A 13,110-nucleotide genomic window follows, 5' to 3' on the forward strand; every position below is an offset into this window, starting at 1 on the left:
CCTTGGTGAATGGCATGCCTCTGGGCCTTCCTGTGGACCATAATTCTCTGTTGGGTCCTCAGTCTTACACACTGTATGTTTACTTCAACACATCCAAGTCCTTGAACCTTCTAATCTCTTCATCTGCCAGTGTAATTCTGTCACTTCAGCTTTGCTCAGCAAGGATCATTGTTTTTTTTTTTTTTTTTTATGTTTCCAGGAACCATCCTATTAGCAAGTTTATATCATCTCTTGTGGTCCTTGCTAGTATTCGTATCTTAGGAGAAGGATCCCAGGCCAAAGCACTCTTCCCTGTCCCATTTTATGTTCTAGGACCTTTGATCAGCCCCCTCCTAATTCAGCTGCATGCTTACTTCCTGGCTTCTGATGGTACATGCTGGCCAGGATTTGTAGCTCTTCGGGGATATAGTGTGTTTCCTCCCTTGTTGATCCATCATGTCCCCATTATGTCAGGTTATCCTGTGACTTAACCTTAGCTCTGGGCCCAGTACATAGGAAAGGGGGGGGGATGCAGGTCCTGAGGGTGACACAGGTTGCTTTGAAGAAGAAAGTCCTCTCCATTGTCTTCTGAGGGTGGTGGCTAAGAGAGTACTAGCTCTTAATAAGGATGTGTGGGCCCATCTGTAGCCTCCAAAGGTTCAGAGAAATCTGAGGAATCAAAACCATTGGGGCTGTCTTCCCAGATGTCCCATCCCACATATCATAGTCCCTAGTTCCCCTAACAAGTCCCCAACCTTCGCATAACAGACCTTCCTTGGTTAGACTTTTAATTATCTTTTTGAAGTTCAGTCATTCTACTAAGACTTGGATCTTGATTTTCTCCACCCTCCAGCTGCAGATGAGAACTTCTTTGTATGCAGCTGGCTTTCCATTGCCTGTTGGTTACCCCCAGCTATTCATTGGCTTTCTATAGTGTATCAGTGATGCTTAGCAATAGCCACCCGACACCCATCCTTATAGCGGTTATTTCCTCCCTATGTCTTAAATGCCTGATCCATCATACCTGCTAGAGCATTCCCTTTCACAGGCCCACCTTCTCAATTCACCACCCGTGAGCGTTTATGATGGGGATTGTCTATGCTTCAATTATGAAATCATGGCCAGTCACAGCGGTGACCGACCAGCTCCAAAACCCTGTCGTAAACCCTGCTCTCTCAGACCCCTCCTCATATAGTCCAGGTTCTCCAGAAGCAGATAGTGGCAATGTCAGAATGAATTTGCCTGTCATACTTGTCATCATTGGGCCAAAATGGCTGGGCCTTTCTATCTATCTATCTTGTGTCAGTCACGAGATGCAAGCTGCCCCGTGGGGGCTGGGACTGTGGACGAGGTGGCTCTGCAGCTAAGACAGACCCTGACAGAGCTGAGAGCTGAAGGCTGTCCGCCTACAACAAGCCTAAAGGGGGATCTGGGCAGGACACCTCTGTCTGCCACGCGGATTCACCTTTCTTCACACGCTTCTTGCCCACCCCTCTGCGGGATTCAAGTTCCCACTTTCTTTCTCACATTCATTTTCTCTTTTCTCCTTTGCAAAATCCTAGCCTGCCCGTCAAGCAACCATCTCCAGGGCTAAATGCGAGACAGTCATGGGAGAAACATTTCTTCCTTTTTTTTTCCTCTTCTTCCTTCTTTTAGTGATTGCCAGGTCGAATTTAACTAAAGCTGAGTCAGGCTTCAGTACTAATTCTTTTTTTTTTGCATAGCCCTTTGCATTTCACAAAGCTCTTTCAAATACATTTTTGAATTTTACTTCTCATAACTGCTGTGTAGAGAATCTATTATTTATCATCTTACAGATGAAAACTCTGGGGTCTAGAGAGGTTACCCAGTCTGTCTAGGTTCTTGGTGTCAGACCCAGGCCTTGAACCAGGTCTTCTGAATCCAAGCCCAGGGCTTTGTCAGCTATATCCTAACTACTGTCCCTACCCTGCATTGGGAAGACTGAGGAAAAGACAACCAATTCTTTGCATAAAAAGATAAGAGTTGATGCTGAGTGAGTAATTGGTCTCTAGGACCTACCAGCTGGGTGTTGAATAGAAAGAACTGGTCTAAAGAATGTAGTTCGATCCTGATAAACTTTATGTCTCTATTCTCTTCCTAGGGCCACCCAAAATCACTGGTTACCATGTGGACATGGAGAATGAGCACTCTCTGTTGTCTTTTCTGTCTTCATTCTCACCCTCTGACTACCTTCTCTGCACATTGCCGCTGGAGTGAGCCTTTATAAAACGTAAGTCAGGTCATGATACTGCCTTGCTGAAGCCCTTCCAATGGCTTCCCCCAATGCATGGAAGATAATTTAAGGTTCTTCCTGTGGCCCTCAAGCCTTTGCACAGTTTGACCCAAGGATACCTCCGGGACTTCCCCCCACTCCCTTGTTCACCTCTCTCCAACCACAGCGGCCTCCTAGCTCTTTCTCAAATACATGGGACACAATCTCTTTCCAGGGCCTTTGCATTTCCTGTTCTTTTTGCCTGGAAAACTCTTTCCCCAGATACTTTCACTCCTTCACTCCATTCTGGCATCTGTTCAAAAGTCTGTCTCGGTGAGGCCTTCCCTAACGGCCCCCTGTCACATAGCCTCCCCGTCGTTCTTTCTCTTCAGTCTGCTGTGTTTTTCTTTTGGGCACTTATTACAATGTGACATTATGCCGTGCAATTATTTCTTTATTTGTTTATTGTCTTCCTCCCCCACCTCAACAATAAAGTGATTCCACATGGCAAGCACTTTGTCTATTTTGTTCTTTGTTTTGTCTTCAGCTTCTGGAACAAGGACTGGTATATAGAGGGATTTCAATATAGATTTGTTGAATAAATGAATACATCTTCAGTTTTCTTTCTTTTCTTTGTAAGGAATCATGGACTCTTGTCCTTAATTCACCACTTGGGACTATGGTGAATTATTTATTCTGAAAAGTGTTGTTTTAACTCAAAGTATTAACCAGAAAAATATATTAACTTCCAGTCTCTTCCTCCTAAAAGTGCCCAGTTACATCAGCCATATTCGAGGTAGCCGGGGTCCTCTATGTCAAACAGAAATACATGGGCTTGACCTCCAAGCTTCTTTGGTCAATTCTGCCTGTCATAACTAGCTCCAGTCATCTTTTGCTGTAAATTAGCTCAGGAATTCTTACCAGGGAGTTGGAGAACCTCAAGGGAAAGGATAGGGTTCTGGGGTCTCCTGAACCTTCTGAAATTGTGCCAGACTAGGTTGCCCATTTTTTTTCAGGAGGGATGGGCTCTAGCCTTCTTCAGATTTCAAAGAGGCCCAGCACCTTCTATAGAGGTGAAGAACTGCTCAAATAGTTGTCATTTGTCACCATTCACCATGCCTCCATCCACTCTTTGAAGCCACAAAGTTGAGTGAGAACATTTTATGATATAAGATTATTGATTAGACAAATGTTCAAAGAGTAGCAGAGCCCTGAAGTTCTCCCTTCTTTCCCCTAAGAGGGTGTAAAAACATGAAGAGATATAGATAGTATGAAAGTTGGCTGTGAATAATAAACAATGGAAACCTAGGATCAATCTAACAGCCCGTCTCTCCTCCTGGTCATTGCAGTGCTTGAGAGATCAATACGTGACCACATTCATACATATTTAAGTACATCTATCCATCCATTTGCCCATCCATTCATTCATCCATCTATCCATCCATCCATCCATACATACCCACATTCATACATCCATACAAAAATTCTCCTCATAGCAAATCTTTCTCAAATGAGTGAGACATATTCTATTTTCTTTTCAGATTTGAATTCCAGTGGTATAATTCCACTGTCAAAACCACTGTTGAGATAGCTTTCTTCCTTGTTATCTTCAATGCAGTTCTGATCTTGGACATTAATAATGCCTCCAGTAACAATTTCAAACACTGTCCAAATACACTTTCTAGAGTGGTTACCATTCATCAGTGAAAGTGAAAATGAAAAGATTTTTGCTTCTTCTTGAAATGAAAATGACTTTATTTTTTCTGTTTAATGAAGTAACAATTGGTATAAAAATTCACACTTTACTAAGATAAAAAAATTAGCTAAAATCAATTCAAATCTTGCCTAGATGCCATCACTAGTGATATTTTGGCATATTTATCTCCAGACGTTTTCCATACCCACACACAGACATACATATTTACTTGTACAAAGATGAGATTATATTATACACACTATTTTAGAACTTGGTTTTCCACTTCATATATGATGGGTATCTTTTCAGTAAATAGACATTTACATCATTATTTACTAGCTCCAGAGAATCTATTGTACAGACAAAATTTTTAAAAACAATCTCTATGGAGGGACATTGAGATCATTTCCTTTCCCTTATTATCGTAAACAATGCTGGGTGCACATCCTTCTACGAAACATCCACGTATACTTGTCTGAATATTTCTGTAGGATATGGATGGGTCTTGGTCTCATCTTCTGTAAAACAAAGAATAGAATTAGATGATCTCTAAGGTTCCTTCTAGCTGAGAGCCCAATTCTGGAAGATACTTTAAGTTACAATTTGATTTCCTTGTTTTATATAAATATATCTTGCACATCTTAGATAAGTAAGTATTTATGCCATTTTAAAAATTAAAAATAAATTAAAAGAAAAGAAACCCAAATTTTAGAGATTGGTAGACATTCTCTTGGTTTTTTTTTTTTTTTTTTTTTTTTTTTAGAGACAGGATCTCACTCTGCCACCCAGGGTAGAGGGCAGTGGTGTGATCATAGCTCACTGCAACCTCCAAGTCCTGGGCTCTGGTGAGCATCTTGCCTCAGCCTCCTGAGCAGCTGGGACTATAGGTGTGCACCAGCACGTTCAGCTATTTTTTTTTACTTTTTGTAGAGATAGGATCTCTCTATGTTGCCCAGGCTGGTCTCAAACTCCTGGCCTAAAGCTCCTGCCTCAGCGTCCCAAAGTGCTGGCTGGGATTACAAGCATGAGCCACCACCCCTGGCCTTAATATGAAATTATTATAGCTGTAAGTTATCTTTTAGCCTAGTTTGAACCTGATATTGTCATGTACATTTATTTAACTAATTCCACTCATTAGTGGAGGCTGTCTAAATGCTCTTCTAGCGAATAACACTCTTTATGTATACTTTCAAAATTTAACAGTTCAATTTTTTTCTTTTCCTATAAAAATAGTTCTAGCTATTCTTGGAGAAACGAAAAGTAAATTAACAAAAACCTTGGAATTACAGACTTATTAAGTTTTCTGCCTAAATTAAGGGACATTATACAAAACAACTGGCCTGTACTCTTCAATGTTCACGTCATGAAAAACACAGAAAGGCTGAGGAACAGTTCCAGATTAAGAGGGACTGAAGAAGCCAGGCGCAGTGATGTCCCTCTGTAGTCTCCAATACACAGGAGGCTGAGGCAGGAGGATCACTCGAGCCCAGGAACTCAGGGCTGTAGTGTGCTATACTTGTGCCTGTGAATAGCCACTGCACTCCAGCTTGGGAAACATAGCAAGATCTCATCTCTTTAAAAAAACTTTTTAAAAATTTAAAAAAAGGGGTACTGAAGAGACATGACAACCGAATGCAATACATTATCCTTGGTTGGGTCTCGATGGGGGAAATTTCTAGGAAGGACATTGTTGAGCCAATTGACAAAGTTTGAAATTTGGACTGTGTGCTAAATTTTCTGAATTTGACAATTATGCTGTGGTTACACACACACACAAAAAAGTCCCTGTTTCCAGGAGATACACTTCAAAATATTTAGGCCTTTAAGGGAATGACATCGACCAGTTATTTTCGAATGGTTCAGAGAAAATACATGTAACTGTGAATATATCAAGAGATATCTGTCTCTTGCTCTCCCTCTCCCCTCAAAATCCAAACCCCGAACCTAAATTGATGGTAATAACTTTAAAAACCAAAGCTGTAAATATGTAAGGTGGGTCTCCTGCCCCCCTCTCCAAACAACCTGTGAGCAGCTGCCAGATGTAGTGGTGGGGTGAGGGTGGAGGGTGAAGGGGGTGGTGGGTGGCAAGGAAGAGCCTGCGCAGGCAGAGCGGCAGGACGGTGTGTAATGCAATGGCACAAACACCTGCTCACCCACCCCCGCCCTTTCCTCCCTCCATGCATCAGCGCCTCTGCAGTGCACGCTGTGAGCCACTGTGCTGCTGACTGTTATTTCCTGTAATGAAATGAAATGTGTAAATGAAAGCACAAAAGCATGGAGGGATGACTGGTTGCCCTGTCACACTGGTGACACCTAGGCCTGGCTTTAGGAAACATCTCCGGTTGGCTGCCCTGCCAGCGTTTCTCTCTGCCTGAGCAGCCCCAGCTCTTAGCAATGCGCTATCCGGGCATGGAAGATTCTGGTTCTTTAGCCACACCAGGTGTGGGCATCTCTTACTTCCCATTTTAAACTTGTTTCTCCATCTGTCATGGTTGAATCCCTTTAGCTGTTCACACCTTACTGAGATTATGGGCCCGTGGGATCTCTGTGCTGGAAGGAACATCAAAGTCATTGACATGGGCAACCACCCAACAATAGTCAAATGTCCTTCACTCTATTGCTTACATGCAGTTGCTAAAGTGGTTAAGAGCAAGACTTCCTGGGTTCAAATCTCTGGTCCCTACTAGCTGTATTATCTCATACCAGTTACTTAGCTGCTCTGTCTTAGTTCCCTCACCTGTAAAATGTGGATAATATTAATACCTACCTCATAGGGTTGTTGTGTGGATCAGCAGAATGACTGTCTATCTATAAAACACACACAACAGTGCCTGGCTCACAGGATGCATAATATAAGTGTTGCTATTTACATGTAGCTGTCTAGTCTTTTCTTAAACACCTCCAGGGATAGAGAACTCCCTAGCTCAAGAAGTAAGCCATTTAACCTTTGGTCAATTCCAACTATCATATACAGCTCCTTATAATATATATATATATATATTTTTTGAGATAGAGTCTCGCTTTGTTGCCTGGGCTAGAGTGTCATGGCGTCAGCCTAGCTCACAGCAACCTCAAACTCCTGGGCTCAAGCGATCCTCCTGCCTCAGCCTCCCAAGTAGCTGGGACTACAGGTGTGAGCCACCATGCCCGGCTAATTTTTTTTCTATATATATATTTTTAGTTGTCCAGATCATTTCTTTCTATTTTTTAGTAGAGACGGGGTCTCGCTCTTGCTCAGGCTGGTCTCGAACTCCTGACCTTGATTGATCCACCCGCCTCGGCCTCCCAGAGTGCTAGGATTACAGGTGTGAGCCACCACGCCTGGCCCACCTCCTTATATTTTATGATTGGGGGGAGGAAAGGAAATGCAGTGCCAAAAATATACTGGGTACCATGGTAGATTTTTGCATATAGTGTGTTGTAACCTTGTGAAATTATTTTTTCCCTGTTAGGAACCACAGTCTCTGTGGTAGTTGGCTATCACTGGCGGTCGCAGACCCCAGAATATTAGTATTTTTTTCTCAATGCATCATTTGTTAGTTTCTTTCACTGGTTCGAGTGGCAGCTTACAGACTTCTTTTTCACCTAAGTGTGGTTTTCTTGTAGAGTTTTGTTTCTAGTTATTTATCACTCTAAATTTGTCTGCTAAACAGGGAAGGCATAGTTTCAACTCAAATCATAAACAAAGGGATAATTTCCTTAATACATACAGGGCTTTTACAAATCAATGAGGAAAAGAATTACAGCTATGTAGAAAAATGAGCAAAGGATATGAATAGATAGGTTATAGAAAAGGTACTACAAATGGCTCTTGTATATGTGAAAAGAGACTCACCCTAAATTATTTTTGGAGAAATATTAATACACATTAAAGTTATGATATCACTTTTTCCTATGGCAAAAATAGGTATATGTCTATATGTATATCTATAGTTATTTCTATTATATATGTCTATATACCTGGTGATATATACTGCTGGTGGAGGGTAGGAAAAGAGGTATTCTCAAATGTTGTTCTTGAGCAAAAACACACTGGCATTGCCTCTGTGGAAAATTGTTTGACAATAACCTTTCAGAACCATAAATGCTTATATCTTTTGTTTAGGTCAGAGTCTCTAAACCTTAGCACTGTTAACGTTTGGGACCAGGCATTTTTTCATCCTGTGCGTTGCAGGATGTTTAGCAGTACGCCTGGTCTCTGTGAACTAAATACCAGTAGCACCCTTCCTACTGAATGTTACAATCTAAATTGCTTCCAGACATTGCTAAATATCTTCTGGGGGACAAAATCACCTCCATTTAAGAAGACTGGTTGAGGTTCTTTATTGCTACATAACAACCACCCCAAACTTAGTGGTTTAAAGTAACAGCTATTTTATTTGTTCACTCTTCTGAAATCTGCACTGGGCTCAGCTGGGCACATCCTCTGCTGTTCTTGCCAGTGGTCACTCAAATGGCTGCATTTTGTTGGTGGGGCAAGCTCGGGGGGCAAGACTCAGCTGGAATATTGAGATAACTGGGTCTTCTCTCTCTGTCTCTGGTCCTCTTTCTCCACACGGGGCCTCTCAGTATAGTGAAGAAGTAAAGGAGCAACACTCTCTCCATGTGGTCTTCCCAGCAGGCTAGCTGGGTTTTTACATGGCAACCCAGGGCTTCCAAGGACACAGAAATGAACGCTGCCTGGCCTTCTTAAAATTGTTGCTGATTTTCAACTAAGCAATTACTCTACATTTCTATATGAAGTGAAGAGAATGTTCAAAAAAATTATTGGACCTTGTGACTTCTTTTGATTTATTGTGATATTTGGATAAGGGCAATCCAAGCAGAAATTATGCAAGAAAGTTTGCCATTGGCCTCTCCTGGCCCCACAATGTTTCAAGCCTGGATTGAATAAGGTCCTTAAGCCTTAACCTGCTCTGATCCTTCCTTTTTCACCATTATAACTTATCCTTTTCCTCAAATTTCTGTTCTCAGGGTTAATATTCTTTAGACCTTAGCTTAACTATCAATTCCTTAGAAATGTCTTCCGGATCACATTATCTTAAACACCCCTTCCCCTGCCCTGCCCCCAAGTCCTCGGGCAAGTGCTTTTGAAGTCTCTGCTTCCATCACTCTTCCACTGTTGCATGGGCCAAAGCAAGTCACATGGCCAAGTCCAGAGTCAGTGTGGGAGGGAGCTCACAAGAATGTGAATATTGGGAAGTGTGGTTTATAGAAGGCCATCAATGTAACTTCTATCCCACTCAATATTCATAATTTTATTTCCTTTAGAAAGTTTATCATAGGCTATGTTATCATTTGCTTATGGGTTTACTTGTCAATTTCCTTTATTTAGAGGGAGGAACCCCAACTAAAGCGTAGGGGCTTTGTTGTCTTATTCACCCTCAGGAGTCTAGCAGTGTTTGGTATGTAGGCCAATAACAAATATTTATTAAATAAACAACTGAGCTCTGAGTTTTCTAAGCTGTGTTTAGCTCATCTACAAAAGACCCTGTGTTAACATGACCATGGAGAAGGTTGAAATTCCTTCCTCCCTTTTAAAGCACCTTGTATATTTTAATAGTGGTTTTCTGAAAACAATGCCTCAGTTTAATCATGTGGAAAATTCTTACATCCAGGTGCACTATGAAATCAGATTTTTCCGCTTTTGTCATGAATGGCATTTTCTCATTGTGTTCTTAGAAACAGAAAATATGATTTTTGTTAGTTTGTTAATATTATTTCAAATAATCTTTTTTTCCACCTTTATCGAGGTATAACTGACAAATAAAAGTCGTATATATTCAGGGAGTACAACACGATGATTTGATATACATATACATTGTATAATGATTATCATAATCAAATTAATCAACATATTGTCACACATAGTAATCCAGTAATCTTATCTTTCAAAATAGTCTCATATTCATTTCTTTTTTTTTTCTTTATTTTTTTGTTTTTTTGGAGACAAGTTCTTGCTCTGTCTCCCAGCCTACAGTGCAGTGGCATCATCATAGCTCATTGCAACCTTAAACTTCTGGCTGGAGCAATCCTCTTGCCTCAGTCTCCCAAGTAGCTGGGAATACAGGCATGTGCCACCATGCCCCGATAATTTTTCTATTTTTGTTAGAGACGGGGTCCCGCTTTTGCTCAGGCCATCCTCCTGCCTCAGCCTCCCAGAGTGCTATGATTACAGGCGTGAGCCACCTTGCCTGGCCCTCATGTTCATTTCTTTAGAGAGAAGTGTAGAAATGTTAAAATAGAGAGAGATTTGTGGAATTGAGCTGGATTGAGGATAACTTCTGACAAGTTGTTAACTGTGGATTTTCAAATCAATGGTAAGCTCAAGTTTCCTGGAGAGTTCTTTTGTTGCCCAGCTGGCTGGGAGGCTTTGCCGGGATTTGTTTATTTTTTGCACTTTAGTAAGCTTTTGATAATAACCATGCAAAATTTAGAGTGTTTTTACATAATATACTTTGGAGAAATTTTGACAGCTATGCATTTATGCAAGTAAGATACTCCTAATCTTGCTTTTCCTTTCTAATTATGCTCCTTTGAAAAGTTCACAGGATTCTTAATCTTTCTAGGTAAGTGTGTTTATACTTCTTTTCTGGTTGCCTGGAAGGGAGGAACAGGAAGGAAGGGATAAAACCCCGGAGATAATGCATGACTTTGGGATACTGATATTATTTCAAATTAAAATCTGTATACAAAAACTGCTTTCTCAATTATTATGCAAATTAATTATTTAAAATCTTTTGATACACATCCATATGTGAATATAATGAAAAGACACATTTCTTGTGTCTATGTCTTCGGTTTATACAGATCATGTAAACTTCATACAGTAAATTCGTGAGATAGTAGTGTCAAGACTGCATATATCTTGGCTTTAAGAAAATCTCAATCCAAAATAAGTTACAGAAGCAATTTCATTCTAGCCGAGTGGCCTCAGGCAACTCATTTCCTTTCTCATGGACACTGTCCTCACCTGTGAAATGAGAACTGGGAAAATGTTTCCTCTAGTTCTTTGTTGTGGGCGTGAGCAGCAAGAGAAAACCACTTAGGTAAAGATAGCAAAATCCGGGGGGTGGAGGGGGAGGCCCTGGAGTAGGGGCTGTGGCGGTTCCCGGGGACCCAGCTGCAGTGGCTGCGGTGCCTGCAGGGCTGACGAGAAGCTACTAAAGTTCCTGGGGAAGCAAAGTAGAATTTCCTAAGAACATAATGGATGGAGAGGAGAAAACCTATGGTGGCTGTGAAGGCCCTGATGCCATGTATGTCAAATTGATATCTTCTGATGGTCATGAATTTATTGTAAAAAGAGAACATACGTTAACATCAGGAACAATAAAAGCCATGTTGAGTGGCCCAGGTCAGTTTGCTGAGAACGAAACCAATGAGGTCAATTTTAGAGAGATCCCTTCACATGTGCTATCAAAAGTATGCATGTATTTTACCTACAAGGTTCGCTACACTAACAGCTCCACGGAGATTCCTGAATTCCCAATTGCACCTGAAATTGCACTGGAACTGCTCATGGCTGTGAACTTCCTAGATTGTTAAATAAAATAAATTATAATAAACTGTTAATTTTTTCAGTAAAAAATAAAAAAGATAGCAAAATCCCTTACATAAAGAAAAATACCAAGAGTATATAACTTAAAAGGGTTCTGTGCAAATTTTGTAGATGCTAGATGGGAATCAGGAAGGGATAGCACTTTTTTTCAGAGTAGAAAGTCATGGTTTTGTTGTTATTGTTGGTTCTTGTTTTTGAGACAAGGTCTCCCTCTGTCACCCAGGCTGGAGTGCAGTGGCACGATCACAGCTCACTGCAGCCACAAACTCCTGGGCTGAAGTGATTCTCTGCCTTAGCCTCTGGAATAGCGGGGACTGTAGGCGCACGCCACCACATCCGGCTAATTTTTCCTATTTATTGCAGAGACTGGGTCTTGCTGTGTTGCCCAGGCTGGTCTTGAACTGCTGACCTCAAGCAATCCTCCCACCTCGACCTCCCAAAGTGCTGGGATTACAGGTGTGAGCCACTGCGCCTGGCCAAAAGTCATGTTTTTGAATGAGAAAGAGAAAAGAGGTTTAATTCCTACTGGATGGAATAGAATTTAGAGGTTTAAAATAAAATACATTAATGTTTTTTCTTTCTCTGAAAAGATTGTGTCAGAATTTTAGCTATACTGTATCAGAGTTGCTTACATCATAATTTAAAGCAAGGGTCCAGAGAGTTTGACAGGAAATACGCAGCCTTCCTGGTGAGCTAATGAAGTGTGAGAATGAGGTTGGTTAAATGGAAGGAAACCAAGAAAGAAAAGATGGTTTCGTAGACACGCAGCTGTCCCACCGCAAAGGTCACACTAACATTCTGTAATGTTATTACACGGGGCCAATGGGGTAAAAATTCTTCTAAGACTTTTAATTAAGGCGAGGATGGCAAACCGCATATCAACACCTTCCTAGCGAGGCATTAGTCACCTGGAGGATCCTTTCCACACCCATACACCAGGTGTAGGAGGAACAAGTATGGACAGAAAAACATGATTTAAAAACGATCTGTTCCGACCCTCACTGAATGAAACACTGTTTGAAGGAATTAATTTCTAACAGCCTGGGGGAAAACAGAAAGGGGAAGAGTGGGTGATAGTCAAACTCTTTTCTGTCCTGAAAGCGTTTGGAGCTGAAAAATGCAAGGCCGGCAGAGGCTGGAAATGCTGAACACAGAGGCGCACAAGGTCTTTCCATATTGTGGTGTTTGGTCCTTTTCCCCTTCCCAAAGGCTTCTGCCAACTCCTTTGTCAGCCACTCAGCAAGCAGTGCCACTCAGCAAGCACTGTGCCAAGCCCTGAGGATTTAACAATGTATAAGGTTCCATCTTGAATCTGGAAATCTTCAGGCCTGGTCTCCTGGCTGCAGGGGAGTGGGCAAGACAGGAGGGGCTGTGGGTAAGACTGTTCACACAGTGCAGTGCAGTGCGGTCGGGGTTGCAGCAGGTGTGTGTGTACAGAGCCCCTGGAGCTGAGGGGAGGACAGGCTGTTTCACAGCGATGGTGACATTTGCTGTAGTTCTCAGGAGATAAAATGTCAAGTGTGGTGAAGGGTAGATGCCACCAGGGTAGAAAGGAGAGCACCAGCAATTCAGAGAAATGGCGGGTGGCACGTACAGAGGCAGAGAGCCTTGAAAGAACAAGGCATGTTCAGAGTGTGGATGCTG

At 41.7% G+C, this 13,110-nt stretch overlaps 1 pseudogene across 1 annotated transcript; it reads left to right on the top strand.

Moving 5' to 3' along the window:
- The first annotated feature begins 11,044 nt into the window (after positions 1-11,044).
- Positions 11,045-11,476, top strand: LOC105808061 (annotated as a pseudogene). The gene has a single exon (XR_001137360.1). The product of XR_001137360.1 is annotated as a transcription elongation factor B polypeptide 1 pseudogene (transcript).
- Positions 11,477-13,110: the final 1,634 nt, after the last annotated feature.

The sequence above is a fragment of the Propithecus coquereli genome, unplaced genomic scaffold (genome assembly GCF_000956105.1).
Source record: "Propithecus coquereli isolate 6110/MARCELLA unplaced genomic scaffold, Pcoq_1.0 Scaffold166, whole genome shotgun sequence".
Classification (NCBI taxonomy): Eukaryota; Metazoa; Chordata; class Mammalia; order Primates; family Indriidae; genus Propithecus; species Propithecus coquereli.